The following is a 14,235-nucleotide window of genomic DNA, read 5'->3' on the forward strand; positions in this document are numbered from 1 at the left end:
ACTAGCTGGGATAAGGAGCTGTCACTTGCTGGTTTAAGGAGCTTTCACTAGCTGGGGAAAGGAACTGTCACTAACTGGGTTAAGGAGCTGTCACTATCTGGGGTAAGGCGCTGTCACTAACTGGGTTAGGGATCTGTCACTCACTGGGTTAAGGAGCTGTCACTAGCTGGGGTACACAGCTGCGCTAAGTTTATGCAGCAGATCTTGAATCTAAAAGCAAAGAGTTTGTGTTAATTTATGTAAAACTATTCCAGTATTGAAGCTGTTGTGACACCTGATTACAGGAAGGATAATAGAACCATGGAAAAGGGCAGTGTGGATTCTCGAAACCCAATTGTAGGAATGAAAGCTGATTGTTGTGGAAGGTCAGCTGAAAAATTGCAGTTTTCTTACATGAACAGAGAAGTTTCAAAATTATAAACCATTTGGAGTGTAATTAGTGACAGAACAGGCTGCTCCAAAGCAGAACATTGGAACAGGAAAAGGCCATTCAGCCCCTCGAGCCTGGTCTGCAATTCAATGAGATCATGGCTGATCTGCGACGTAACTCCATAAACTCGCCTTTGCCTCATATCCCTTAATACCGTTGGATAATAAAAATCTACCAATATCAGATTTAAAATGAACAATTGATCTTGCATTTAACTGCTGATTGCAGAAGATATTTCCAATCTTCGACCGCTCTTTGGGCTGAGTTTTATTCTCCCAATGCCGGGAGCTGCAGCAGGCGAAAATAATGGCGTCCTGCATGCACGGCCCACGTGCTGCCAGGCTGCTGCAGCGCCACCGCGGCTCATTTAAATATGCAGGTTGGACCATCCCCCCCAGTCTCGTTTTGGGGCTGGCCTCAGCGACACCGTGAACGACGTTAGCTGCCTCTGCGCTGGCGGGGTTTTTCAAGGGCTGCCAGACCTGCACAGAAACTACAGAGCTTAGCCCCGTACCCACTCCCCCACTTCACTGTAAATAAATTGATGATACGTCCCTCCCCCCAATACAAAGTAAATAAATGGCCGCCCCATACTCCAGCGCACCCCCCGAACACTTACCTTGAAGATTTGACCTCTCTGCCCCCTCAACTGCACAATGTGCAGAGGTCACCCCTCCCCCCTCCTGCCACACTAGAAATGCAGAGTTTACCCCGACCCCCAACTTCACTAAAAATCCCAAGTTCCCCACCTCAGTGCCGCCCGTCACACAGCAGATCCAGTACAGCCAGTAAAATCGCAGGGAATTGTAGGTAAATGTATTCATGAGGCTTATTTTAATAATTAAAGTTGGCTCCCGTCGCCGAGCGGCGGTTGGGGTGTCACAAAGCCTCACCTCCGTGGGGAAGATCGGGCTCGGCAATCCCAGCATTGGGCTCCATGGCAAGTTGCATCTGCTGCAATCTTCCGGCCCCACCCCTCCCGTCACCTAGCCCAATGTCAGGAGCTCAACAAAATTCAGCCCTTTGTGTGTAGAAGTGTTTACTCGTTTCACTTTCGCAAAGTCTGGCTCTCATTTTTAAACTATGCCCCCAATTCCTAGATCCCCAAAATAGTGGGATTAGTTTCACTCTACCTACCTTCTGTTCCCTTAATAGCTTGAAGATTTTGATTAAATCACCCCTTAACCTTCTGAATTCCTGGAAATACAGCGGTTGTTTGTGTAATCTCTCCTCGTAATTTTACCAGCTACTGCTGGTATTGGACTCACTGGAGGCACTGGAACCAGACAACAGGTAAATCAGGGCGGGAGGGGTTTCGTGGGAAAGGGGTCATGGTGGAGGGCGTCTCGGAGGGTCAGCAGCAAGGGAAGGAGGGTGGGTCTCAGCGGGCCCCCCCCCCTTTCCAATACCAGGTCCCTCATTCAGGCACAAACTGCCTTTTACTGAGGCACCCCCTCCACCCCGGAGCCGGGGAGCAACCCTCACAGGTTTGCTTGGCATGCACCCTGTGCAGCGACAGGCCTGCCCACTGCTGGCGGGATGAGGCCCTTAATTGGGCATTAATTGCTCACTTAAGAACCTCAATTGGCAGCAGGTAGGAAGGCCATTCAGCCTTCCCGCTGTGGGCTTGATTTAGGTGGAGGCAAGAAGGTGGCGGGGTAACCCCACCCCGCCAGCATCCTGCCCGATTATATGCACCCCGCCTCCAAAGTCACTGCGGGAGAGAGCATAAAATTCCCCCAATGACTCATCAAAATTAACATAAGCAAAATAACAGTAGTGAAGAAAATAATGACACTAAAGCGTGATAAATCCCCAGGGCCAGATGGTTTCCATCCCAGGCTTTTAAAGGAAGTAGGTGATGACATTACAAATACCTGAACTAAAATGCTTTAAAGTTCTCTTGATTCAGGAGCCATTCCTTTACATTGGAAAAAGTCACTCCACTATTTCAGAAAGATGAGAGAGGAAATGATAGACTAATTAATCTAACACATATTAGGATCTATAATTAAGAATAGAGTGACTGAACACCTTTCAGCTCATCAGAGAGAGCCAGCATGGATTGGTCAATCATAGGTCATGCCTGACGAACCCGATTGAAGATGTGACTAAAGTAGTGGACAGGGGAATGTCAATGGATTTTATTTATATGGACCTCCAGAAGGCATTTGATAAAGTCCCTCATAAGTGTCTATTAGCTAAAGTTCATGGAATTGAAGGCAAATTATTGACCTGGTTCGGAAATTGGCTGAGGAGAATGAGACAGAAAGTAAGGATAATGGGCAGGTACTCTTATTGGCTGGGTGTGACTATTGGTGTCCCGTGTGGATCTGTGTTGGGGCCTGAACTATTCACCATATTTATTACTAACTTAGATGATAGGATAGAAAGCCACATATTCAAGTTTGCTGATGACACAAGAATAGGCAGCATTGTAAACAGTGCAAATGGAAGCATAAAATTACAAAGAGATACTGATAGATCAGGGTTGTCCAACCTTCATGGGCGGAGGGCCACATCATGATTTTTGCTTGGCCCAGGGCGCCGGTGAGCAAATTCCGAACGATAAAGGCATTAAAAATTATCTTACTAATAAAAACAACGACAAATGTGCATTTTTATGAAGAATCTTTAAATGAAAAGACCAACTTATTGACTTACTTTCTGACCATTATATTGAAAACTGATTTAGTGAAATACCTGGCATTGTTTTTGCTTGTATAAGAAGTCAATCTCTGCCCGCACACTTGATGTAGTGATGCAGAGTATTCTGGATAGATATCCATCTGTCAGGGGTGATCTTGATCTCTCTCTCTTTCTTTGTTTCTCTCTCTCCCTGTGTTCTCCCCCTCTCTGTGTTGTCCTCACTCTCTGTGTTCTCTCCCCGCCCCCCATCCACCCCTCTCTCTGTCCCCCCCCCCACTCTCTCTTCTCCCTCTCTCTCTCTGTGTTTTGCCCCCCTCTCTCTGTTTTCCCCCCTCTTTGTTTCCCCCGCACGCCCTCTCTCTCTTTCTGACAATTGCACTGAGCGGGAGCAGTCAGCACAGCAGCTTTGTTGTTGGTCGCTTTGATTAAAAACATCGTGCTGAGTTTCACAGCTGACAGCTGCTGAAGCAGGAACACACTTCCCAACATTGGACAGATTTGGGGTTTTCGGGTGGGGTTTTCCGGTGGTACAATGGGAAATGGGGGTCCAGGTACACAGATCATTAAAATGTCATGAACAGGTGCAGAAAGTAATCAAAATGGCTAATGGAATGCTGGTGTTTATATCCAGAGGACAAGAATACAAAGGGGTAGAAGTCATGCTTCAGCTATACAAAGCCCTGGTTAGACAACACCTGGAGAAGTGTGAGCAATTCTGGGCACCACACCTTGGAAGAATCCATTAACCTTGGATGGAGTGCAGCGTGGCAGTGGCACTGCTCAATTAAAGAGCTACTGGCCTCTGATTGGCCAACAGCTCTCAGAGGGCGGGACTTCCATCACAGGGTCCTTGATCCCGGGGACAGCCCACTGCTGTCCACTTAAGTGCCTAAGTGACACTTGATCCGGCAGGCCTTCCATAAGAAGAGGTAACGCAGGGCTCACGCTGGCGCTTTCGGCAGTGGTTGAAACCCCTGTTACCCAGATAAAATCCCAGCCACTGTCCCTGATTCAGTATTAATTTCAGTGGGATATTCAGCATGCTGACCTCTTCCTCTACTGTAAATACTGACAAAAGTAACTTTTTAACATGTCCACCATTTCCATATTTTCATTGACAATATTACCATTATTGGTTTTCAAGAGGTCCACAATACTCCTGATCACCATCTTTTTCCTAATATAATTGCATCATTTTTGCATTAATTTTAATATCTTTTACAAGTTTCATTTCACACTCATTTTGTCTCTCTCACTATCTGTTTTGTCACTCTTTGCTATTCTTTGTATCTTTCCCATTCACCAGGATTTGTGCCATTTTTTGTATTTTTGTATAATTTTTCCTTTAGTTTTACACTTTCTCTTACCTCTTTAGTCATGCATGGATTTCTTTTGGCTCTTCTCCCTTTGTGGTTTAAACTGGTTCTGCATCACATTAAACTCTTTTTTTTAAATTTCCAAAATATACTTTATTCATAAAAATCTGTAAAAATTACATTCCCAAACAGTTTAAAACAGCATCAAGTCAAAAAATACAAACAGTGCAAAGGTGATCAGTTACCTTCTATACAATCATGAGTTGCCTCACAACCCTTCCATTTCATTGTCATGCCGTATACATTTTTACATTTACAGCACACAAAATTTCTCCAATACAGTTCGAGGGGTTTCCCATGGATCCAGCCCCTCAGTTCAGCTTGGTGGGGGGACCTTACACAGTGGTCTTTCCCCATTGAGCCTTTGCCGTGGCTGCCCCAAGCTTTAGTGCGTCCCTCAGCACGTAGTCCTGGACCTTGGAATGTGCCAGTCTGCAACATTCGGTGGTGGACAACTCTTTGCGCTGGAAGACCAGCAAGTTTCGGGCAGACAAAAGGGCGTCTTTCACCAAATTGATAGTCCTCCAGCAGCAGTTGATGTTTGCCTCGGTGTGCGTCCCTGGGAACAACCCGTAGAGAACAGACTCCTGTGTTACAGAGCTGCTTGGGATGAACCTTGACAAAAACCACTGCATCTCTTTCCACATCATAAAAGCAAAATACTGCGGATGCTGGAAATCTGAAACAAAAACAAGAAATGCCGGATTCACTCAGCAGGTCTGGCAGCATCTGTGGAAAGAGGAGCAGAGTTAACGTTTCGGGTCAGTGACCCTTCTTCGGAACTGACAAATATTAGAAAAGTCACAGATTATAAACAAGTGAGGTGGGGGTTGGGCAAGAGATAACAAAGGAGAAGGTGCAGATTGGACCAGGCCACATAGCTGACCAAAAGGTCACAGAGCAAAGGCAAACAATATGTTAATGGTGTGTTGAAATACAAAGCATTAGTACAGATTAGGTGTGAATATACTGAATATTGAACATCAGCAGGTGCAAACCTGAACAAGAACAACCTGAAAAAAACAGTGGGTAAGCAAACTGAACAAACTAAGATGAAATGAAATAAATGCAAAAAAAGATTGTAAAAAATGTAAAAAGGAATGCAAAAAAAAGGAAGAAAAAATAACTAAAAATGACTAAGAATGAAAGTAAAGTGGGGGGCTGTCATGCTCTGAAATTATTGAACTCAATGTTCAGTCCGGCAGGCTGTAGTGTGCCTAATCGGTAGATGAGATGCTGTTCCTCGAGCTTGCGTTGATGTTCACTGGAACACTGCAGCAATCCCAGGACAGAGATGTGAGCATGAGAGCAGGGGGGAGTGTTGAAATGGCAAGCAACCGGAAGCTCAGGGTCCTGCTTGCGGACTGAGCGGAGATGTTCCGCAAAACGGTCACCCAGTCTGCGCTTGGTCTCCCCAATGTAGAGGAGACCACACTGTGAGCAGCGAATACAGTATACTACATTGAAAGAAGTACAAGTAAATCGCTGCTTCACCTGAAAGGAGTGTTTGGGGCCTGGGATAGTGAGGAGAGAGGAGGTAAATGGGCAGGTATTACACCTCCTGCGATTGCAAGGGAAGGTGCCCTGGGACGGGGACGAGGTGGTGGGGGTAATGGAGGAGTGGACCAGGGTGTCGCGGAGGGAACGATCCCTTCGGAATGCTGACAGGGGAAGGGAGGGGAAGATGCGACTGGTAGTGGCATCACGCTGGAGGTGGCGAAAATGGCGGAGGATGATCCTTTGGATATGGAGGCTGGTGGGATGAAAAGTGAGGACAAGGGGAACCCTGTCACGGTTCTGGGAGGGAGGGGAAGGGGTGAGGGTAGAGGTGCGGGGAATGGGTCGGACACGGTTGAGGGCCCTGTCAACTACAGTGGGGGGAAATCCTCGGTTGAGGAAAAAGGAGGTCATATCAGAAGCACCGTCATGGAAGGTAGCATCATCAGAGCAGATGCGTCGGAGATGGAGAAACTGGGAGAATGGAATGGAGTCCTTACAGCATCTCTTTCCACACCTGCTTTGCGAAGACACATTCCAGGAGGAGGTGGGCGACCGTCTCTTCCCCACCACAGCCACCGCGGGGGCATTGTGCGGAGGGGGCGAGACTTCGGGTGTGCATGAAGGATCTGACGGGGAGGGCCCTTCTCACCACCAGCCAAGCTACATCTTGGTGCTTGCTTGAAAGTTCTGGTGATGAGGCATTCCGCAAATGACTTTGACGGTCTGCTCGGGGAACCATCCGACAGGATCCCCCGTCTCCTTTTCCCGTAGGGCCTTGAGCACATTCCATGCAGACCACTGCCTGATTGACCGGTGGTCAAAGGTGTTTTCCCGCAGAAACTGCTCCACGAAGGATAGGTGCTACGGCACCGCCCAACTGCATGGAGCGTTCTGCGGCAATGTGACCAGGCCCATCCTTCGCAACACTGAGGACAGATAGAACCTCAGCACGTAGTGACACTTGGAGTTTGCGTACTGGAGGTCTACACACAGCTTGATGCAGCCACACACGAAGATGGTCATCAGGATGAGGGCCACGTTGGGTACATTTTTCCCGCCCTTGTCCAGAGATTTGAACATCGTGTCCCTCCGGACCCGGTCCATTTTAGATCCCCAGATGAAGCGGAAAATGGCTCGGGTGACTGCCATAGCGCAGGAGTGGGGTATGGGCCAGACCTGCGCCACGTAGAGCAACAACGTGAGCGCCTCACACCTGATGACCAGATTCTTACCCACAATGGAGAGAGATCGCTGCCCCCACATGCCCAACTTTTGTCATACCTTGGCTACTCACTCCTCCCAGGTTTTGGTGCACGCCCCGGCCCTTCAGAACCATATCCCCAGCACCTTCAGGTAATCTGACCTGACGGTGAAGGGGACAAAGGATCGGTCAGCCCAGTTGCCAAAGAACATGGCCTCGCTCTTGCCGTGGTTAACTTTGGCTCCCGAGGCCAGTTCGAACTGGTCGCAGATGCTCATCAGTCTGCGCACGGACAGCGGATCCAAGCAGAAGACGGCGACGTCATCCATGTACAGGGAGGTTTTAACCTGAGTGCCTCCGCTGCCTGGGATTGTCACCCCTCTTATGCTCGCATCCCTCCCAATAGACTCAGCAAAGGGTTCAATACAGCAAACAAACAAGACCGGGGAGAGAGGACAGCCCTGTCTGACACCAGATTTGATCGGGAAACTTTCCGATTCCCACCCGTTGATTGAGACTGCGCTACTGATGTTTGTGTAGAGCAGTTGGATCCAATTGCAGATTCCCTCCCCAAACCCCATTTTGGAAAGCACGTCCATCATGTAGGTGTGCGATATCCTGTCAAAAGCCTTCTCCTGGTCCAGGCTGATGAGGCAGGTGTCCACCCTCCTGTCCCGTACATAGGCGATCGTATCCCTGAGTAGCGCGAGACTATCAGAGATCTTCCTGCCGGGTACAGTACAGGTCTGATCGGGGTGGATCACCAACTCCAGAGCAGACTTGACTCGACTGGCTATGACTTTGGACAGAATCTTGTAGTCAACATTAAGCAGTGAGATGGGCCGCCAATTTCTGATTTCTGCCCTCTCCCCCTTCTGCTTGTAAATGAGGGTGATGATGCCTTTCCTCATGGATTCTGACATGCTGCCGGCCAGGAGCATACTCTCGTATACTTCCAGCAGGTCCAGGCCGACCCAGTCCCACAGGGCCGAGTACAACTCGACCGGTAAGCTGTCGCTTCCGGGTGTTTTACTCATCTCGAAGGACTCGACGGCCTTTGTCAGCTCGTCCAGAGTTAGCGGCTTGTCCAGTCTCTCCCTCCTGCTGTCATCTAAGACCTCTGTGATAGATGACAGGAAGGACTGGGAGGCTCTGCTGTCTCTGGGCTTCGCGTCATACAGCCCAGCATAAAAGGATTTGCTGATCCTTAGTATGTCGGACTGCAAAGACGTCACCGAGCCATCTTCTTCCTTCAGGCTGCTGATAACAGAGCTCTCTCTGTGTACCTTTTGGAAGACGTAACGCAAGCACGCCTCATCCTGCTCGATGGAGCGGACTCTGGACCGGAAGATGATCTTGGAGGCCTCCTTGGCAAAGAGCGAGGCCTGCTGGCTCTTCACCTCTTGGAGGTCCTCCTTGACCTCGACCCCCATTGACTGCAACCAGAGCATACTTTTCTGGAGTTAGGACATTTCCCTCTGTCTCTCTCTCGCCCTCTAAACACCTTTGTGGATGAAGAACCTCTTGATGTTCTCCTTAATCGCTTCCCACCAGTGAACTGGAGACTCAAAGAGGGGTTTCACGGTTCTCCAACCTTTGTAATCCCTTTTGAGTTCCTCAACGTTCTCTGGGGTCAGCAGTGTAGCATTGAGCTTCCACGTCCCTCTGCCAACCCGCTGGTCATCCTGTAAGTGACAGTCGGCCAGTAAGAGGCAGTGGTCGGAGAAGAACAGGGGGTTGACGTCGGTGGATCCGACCATGACAGCACGGGACACAAACAGGAAGTCAATCCTGGAACGGGCAGACCCATCTGATCTTGACCATGTGTATCTGCGCTGCGCTCCGTCTGCAGGTTTGCTGAAGACGTCGTGCAGTTTGGCATCTTTAACTGTTTCAATTAGGAATCTGGACGTAGCGTCCAGTTTTCTGTCGTCACTGCCGGATCGTCCAGCCGCATCGATGATGCAGTTGAAGTCACCGCCTAGGATGACCGGCCTGGATGTCGCCAGCAGCAGTGGGAGCTGCTGGAAGACGGTCAGCCGTTCGCTGCGTTGTACCGGGGCGTACACGTTGATCAACCGGAGCGGAGCGTTGTTGTACATTACGTCTGCTAGGAGGAGGCGACCGCCCACCACCTCCTTAACTTCGGAGATGGTGAAGTTACCTCCCCGCAGCAGAATACCCAGGCCGGAGGAACGGCAATCATTACCCCCCGACCAGATCGATGGCCCGTGGGACCACCATCGCGACCACTGCCTGTAGGTGCTGAGGTGTGGTATTCCACACTCCTGCAGAAACAGTAGGTCGGCTTTGACCTTGAAGGTAATCCAAGGTTGAAACACATCGCGTAGTAGATTTACTGCTACGCACATTAATGGAGGCAATCTTTACACCCATTTATTTAAAGTTAGTTGTTGCTTCCCAAACCATTTGTCCTTGCTAGTCCCAGTCCTTCGGGATGTTCCTGCATACCCATCGTGTGAGCAAGCTGTTTCACGTTGGTTGGGCTCAGAAACCCCTCCTGGTTTTTCATGCAGGGGTTTTTCCGCTGGGGTGACATCGGGGGGGGTCTTGTAGGCAGCAAAGATTGGGTTATCCTCTGCTGCTTCCATCTGTTCCTCCTCGAAAACATCACTGCTCCCGGCTTCCCGGAGCTGAGGTGCGCCAGACGTGTCTTTGCTCTCGGTGTCCTGTAGCTGAGATGCGTTGGCCACGTCATTACGTGTGGTGCCTTGGGGTTGGGGCACGCCGGGCCCATCACAGCTTCCAGTGCCCGGGGGCTGGGATGCTTTATCTTCCACCTCCTTGGAGTTCTGCCGCCTCTTTTGAAGAGGCTGTCGTTCCAGCATTCCCCCGTCCAGTGAAGAGGAGCTGTTGCAGTCTGATTCAGAAGATAGCCTCCTCTTGCCACTGGTTTGGGTGGGGTGGCGTGTTCCGCTTTTGGATGTTTTTTCTTTGTGTTTTTCCTCTGGACCAATTGCCACTGACCTGTTTGTCCATCTGCTGCCTCCTCCTCCATTGATTCTGTCTGTGGAGGAGGGGTTTCCGGGTACAGGGTAGGTGCTGGGTCGCTGGTTTCAGCTGCCTCCCCTTTCTTCTCCTTCTCAGGTTGAAGTTCCTCACGGCGGAGAAGGTTGCTGGTCTCCTTTCGAACACCGGACGCCTTCGTCGAACCTTCTCCCGGCCTTTCCTTGGACCTTGCCGCCTGAGCATAACTGAGGCAGCGTTTGGGGCAGGTTTTGTAGAGATGGCCTGCCGCACCGCACAAGTTGCAACACTTAGTCTGCTTACAGTCCTTGGTCTGATGGCCTTCCTATTTGAGCACCTCCCACTGATCTTCTGTCATTTTACCCATTAACAGATTTGCCCAGTTTCTTGTGGACAGTCTCTGTCTCATCCTATTGAAGTCAGCCTTACCTAAACTCACAGTCTTAGTCATTGTTTTGCGTTTCTTCCTTTCGAACACGAAGTTGAACTTGGTCATGTCATGATCACGATGAGATAAATGTTCATGCACTGTTAGGCTGTTAATTAAATCTGGCTCATTACCCATGATTAAATCTAATATGACCTGTTCCCTTGTTGCCTGAAGGCCACGTTGCTGCAGAAAACTATCCCAGACACACTCAAGAAATTCACCACATTTCTGACATGTGCTAGTCCGCTTATCCCAATCTACACGGAAATTAAAATCATCCATTAAATCCAATCTGTTTTTGTTACATGCTTATCTAATCTCAGCATTTATATAATCCATGATTTCACAGCTGCTAGCAGGGGGCCTGTACACAACTCCCACTACAGTCTTAAATCCTTTTAGAGTCATAGAGTCATAGAGTCGTACAGCATAGAAACAGGCCCTTCGGCCCAACGTGTCCATGCCGACCATAATGCCTATCTATACTAATCCCACCTGCCTGCATTAATTCCATATCCCTCTATGCCTTGTTCATGCAAGTACCTGTCCAGATGCCTCTTAAATGTTGCTACTGTTCCTGCCTCCACCACCTCCTCTGGCAGTTCATTCCAGATACCCACTATTCTTTGTGTGAAAAATTTACCCCTTTGATCCCCTTTAAACCTCCTCCCTCTCCCCTTAAATCTATGCCCTCGAGTTTCAATCACCCCTACCATGGGAAACAGACTCTGGCTATCTACCTTATCTATGCCTCTCATAATTTTATATACCTCTATCATGTCCTATCTCAGCCTCCTTCGCTCCAGGGAAAGCAGACCCAGCCTATCCAGTCTCTCTTTATAACTCAAGTCCTTCAAACCAGGCAACATCCTTGTGAATCTTTTCTGCACCCTCTCTAGCTTAATCACATCTTTCCTGTAGTGCGGTGACCAGAACTGCACACAGTACTCCAAATGCAGCCTAACCAACGTTATGTACAACTGTAACATGACGTCCCAACTCTTGTACTCAATGTCTCGGCTGATGAAGGCAAGCATGCCATACGCCTTCTTCACCACCCTGTCTACCTGTGTTGCCACTTTCAGGGAACTATGTACTTGCACCCTAAGGTCTCTCTGCTCAACAACACTCCCCAGGGCCCTGCCATTCACTGTATATGTCCTGCCCTGGTTTAACTTCCCAAAATGCATCACTTCACACTTGTCTGCGTTAAATTCCATTTGCCAATCCCTTGCCCACTTTCCCAGTTGACCTATATCCTGTTGTAACCTTAGATAACCTTCTTCACTGTCCACTATACCACCAATTTTGGTGTCATCTGCAAACTTACTAATCATGCCCCCTTGGATGTGAATACATCCAAGTCATTAATATATATGACAAACAACAGAGGGCCGATGACAAACAGCACCGATCCCTGCGGCACACCACTGGTCACCGGCCTCCAATCTGAAAAACAACCCTCCACTACCACCCTCTGCCTCCTATCACCAAGCCAATTTTGCATCCAATTTGCTAGCTCACCCTGGATCCCATGTATTCGAGCCTTCTGGACCAGCCTACCATGCGGGACCTTGTCAAAGGCCTTGCTAAAGTCCATGTGAACAACGTCCATCGCCCTGCCCTTGTCAATCCTCTTGGTCACCTCCTCAAAAAACTCAATCAAATTCATGACACATGATTTCCCACGCACAAAGCCATGCTGACTATCCCCCATCAAACCATGCCTTTCCAAATGCATATAAATCCTTTCTCTCAGAATCCCTTCCAATAACTTTCCCACCACTGATGTAAGGCTCACCGGCCTGTAGTTCCCTGGCTTATCCCTGCTGCCCTTCTTAAATAAAGGTACAACATTAGCTATCCACCAGTCTTCCGGTACCTCACCCGTGGCTAACGATGATACAAAAATCTCTGCCAGGTTCCCAGCAATCTCCTCCCTTGCTTCCCGTAGCATCCTAGGATACACCTGGTCAGGCCCTGGGGATTGATCCACCTTAATGTGCTTCAAAACCTCCAATACCTCCTCCTTTGTAATGTTGATATGCTCCAGGGTATCGCTGTTCCCTCCCTTGAACTCACTAGCTTCCATGACCTTCTCCACGGGATTCTCCTTTATCTTATCTGCCAGGGAAATCTCATGGCCCCTTTTCGCCCTCCTAATTTCCTTCTTAAGTGTACTACTACATCCCCTATACTCCTCGACGGACTCGCTTGATCCCAGCTGCCTACACCTGACATATGCCTCCTTCTTTGTCCTGACCAGACCCTCAATATCCCTCGTCAACCAAGGTTCCCTAAACTTGCCAGCCTTGCCCTTCCAACTAACAGGAACATTCCTTCCCTGAACTCTTCCTATCTCACTTTTAAAAGCCTCCCACTTGCCAGACGTCCCTTTACCTGTAAACAGCCTCTCCCATTCAACTTTTGAGAGCTCCTGTCTGATGCCATCGAAATTAGCCTTCCCCCATTTTAGGACTTCAACCTAAATGGGACCAGTCCTAATTTTCTGTTTCCTAATTCTATCCCTGAAGTTTCCACTGCTTGATTTCCTCTTGTTCTATCCTCTCTCATCACTGAAGTGATTTCATCCTTAATCACTGAGGCTACTGGTCCCTCTCTATATTTTACATATGAACATACAAATTATGGTCACTTGGCCCCTCGAGCCTGCTCCACCATTCAATAAGCTCATGGCTGATCTGATTGTAACCTCAACTCCACAGTCTCGCCTACCCCCAATAACCTTTCACCCCCTTGCTTATCAAGAATCTATCTACCTCTGCCTTAAAAATATTCAAAGGCTCTGCTTCCACTGCCTTTTGAGGAAGAGAATTCCGAAGACTCACAACCCTCTGCGAGAAAAAAAAATCCTCCTCATCTCTGTCCGAAATGGGCGACCCCTTATTTTTAAACAGTGACCCCTAGTTTTAGATTCTCCCACAAGGGGAAACATCCTTTCCACATCCACCCTGTCAAGACCCCTCAGGATCTTATATGTTTTAATCAAGTCGCCTCTTACTCTTCTAAACTCCAGTGGATACAAGCCTAGCCTGTCCAACCTTTCCTCATAAGAAAACTGCCCAATCCAGGTATTAGTCTAGTAAACCTTCTCTATACTGCCTCCAACGTATTTACGTCCTTCTTGAATGAGAAAGGCATAGAGGGATATGGAATTAATGCAGGCAGGTGGGATTAGTATAGATAGGCATTATGGTCGGCATGGACGCAGTGGGCCGAAGGGCCTGTTTCTATGCTGTACGACTCTGACTCTAAACCTTCTCATGTGCTTTCAACACATTTACATCCTTCCTTAAATAAGGAGACCAATACTGTACACAGTACTCAAGATGTGGTCTCACCAATGCCCTGTATAACTGCAGCATAACCTCCCTACGTTTGTATTCAATTCCCCTCGCAATAAACAATAACATTGTATTAGCTTTCCTAATTACTTGCTGAACCTGCATATGAATCTTTTGCGATTCATGCACTGGGATGACAGGACAGAGCTGAAATGTTTATTCTGCTTCTCTCTCCACAGATGCTGCCTGAACTGTTGAGTATTTCCAGCACTTCCCGTTTTTATATCCCTTTGTAGCCTCCTTATGTCCTCTTCACAATTTACTTTTCCTACCTGTCTTTATGTCATCAGCAAACT

Source organism: Heterodontus francisci, chromosome 33 (genome assembly GCF_036365525.1).
Source record: "Heterodontus francisci isolate sHetFra1 chromosome 33, sHetFra1.hap1, whole genome shotgun sequence".
Classification (NCBI taxonomy): Eukaryota; Metazoa; Chordata; class Chondrichthyes; order Heterodontiformes; family Heterodontidae; genus Heterodontus; species Heterodontus francisci.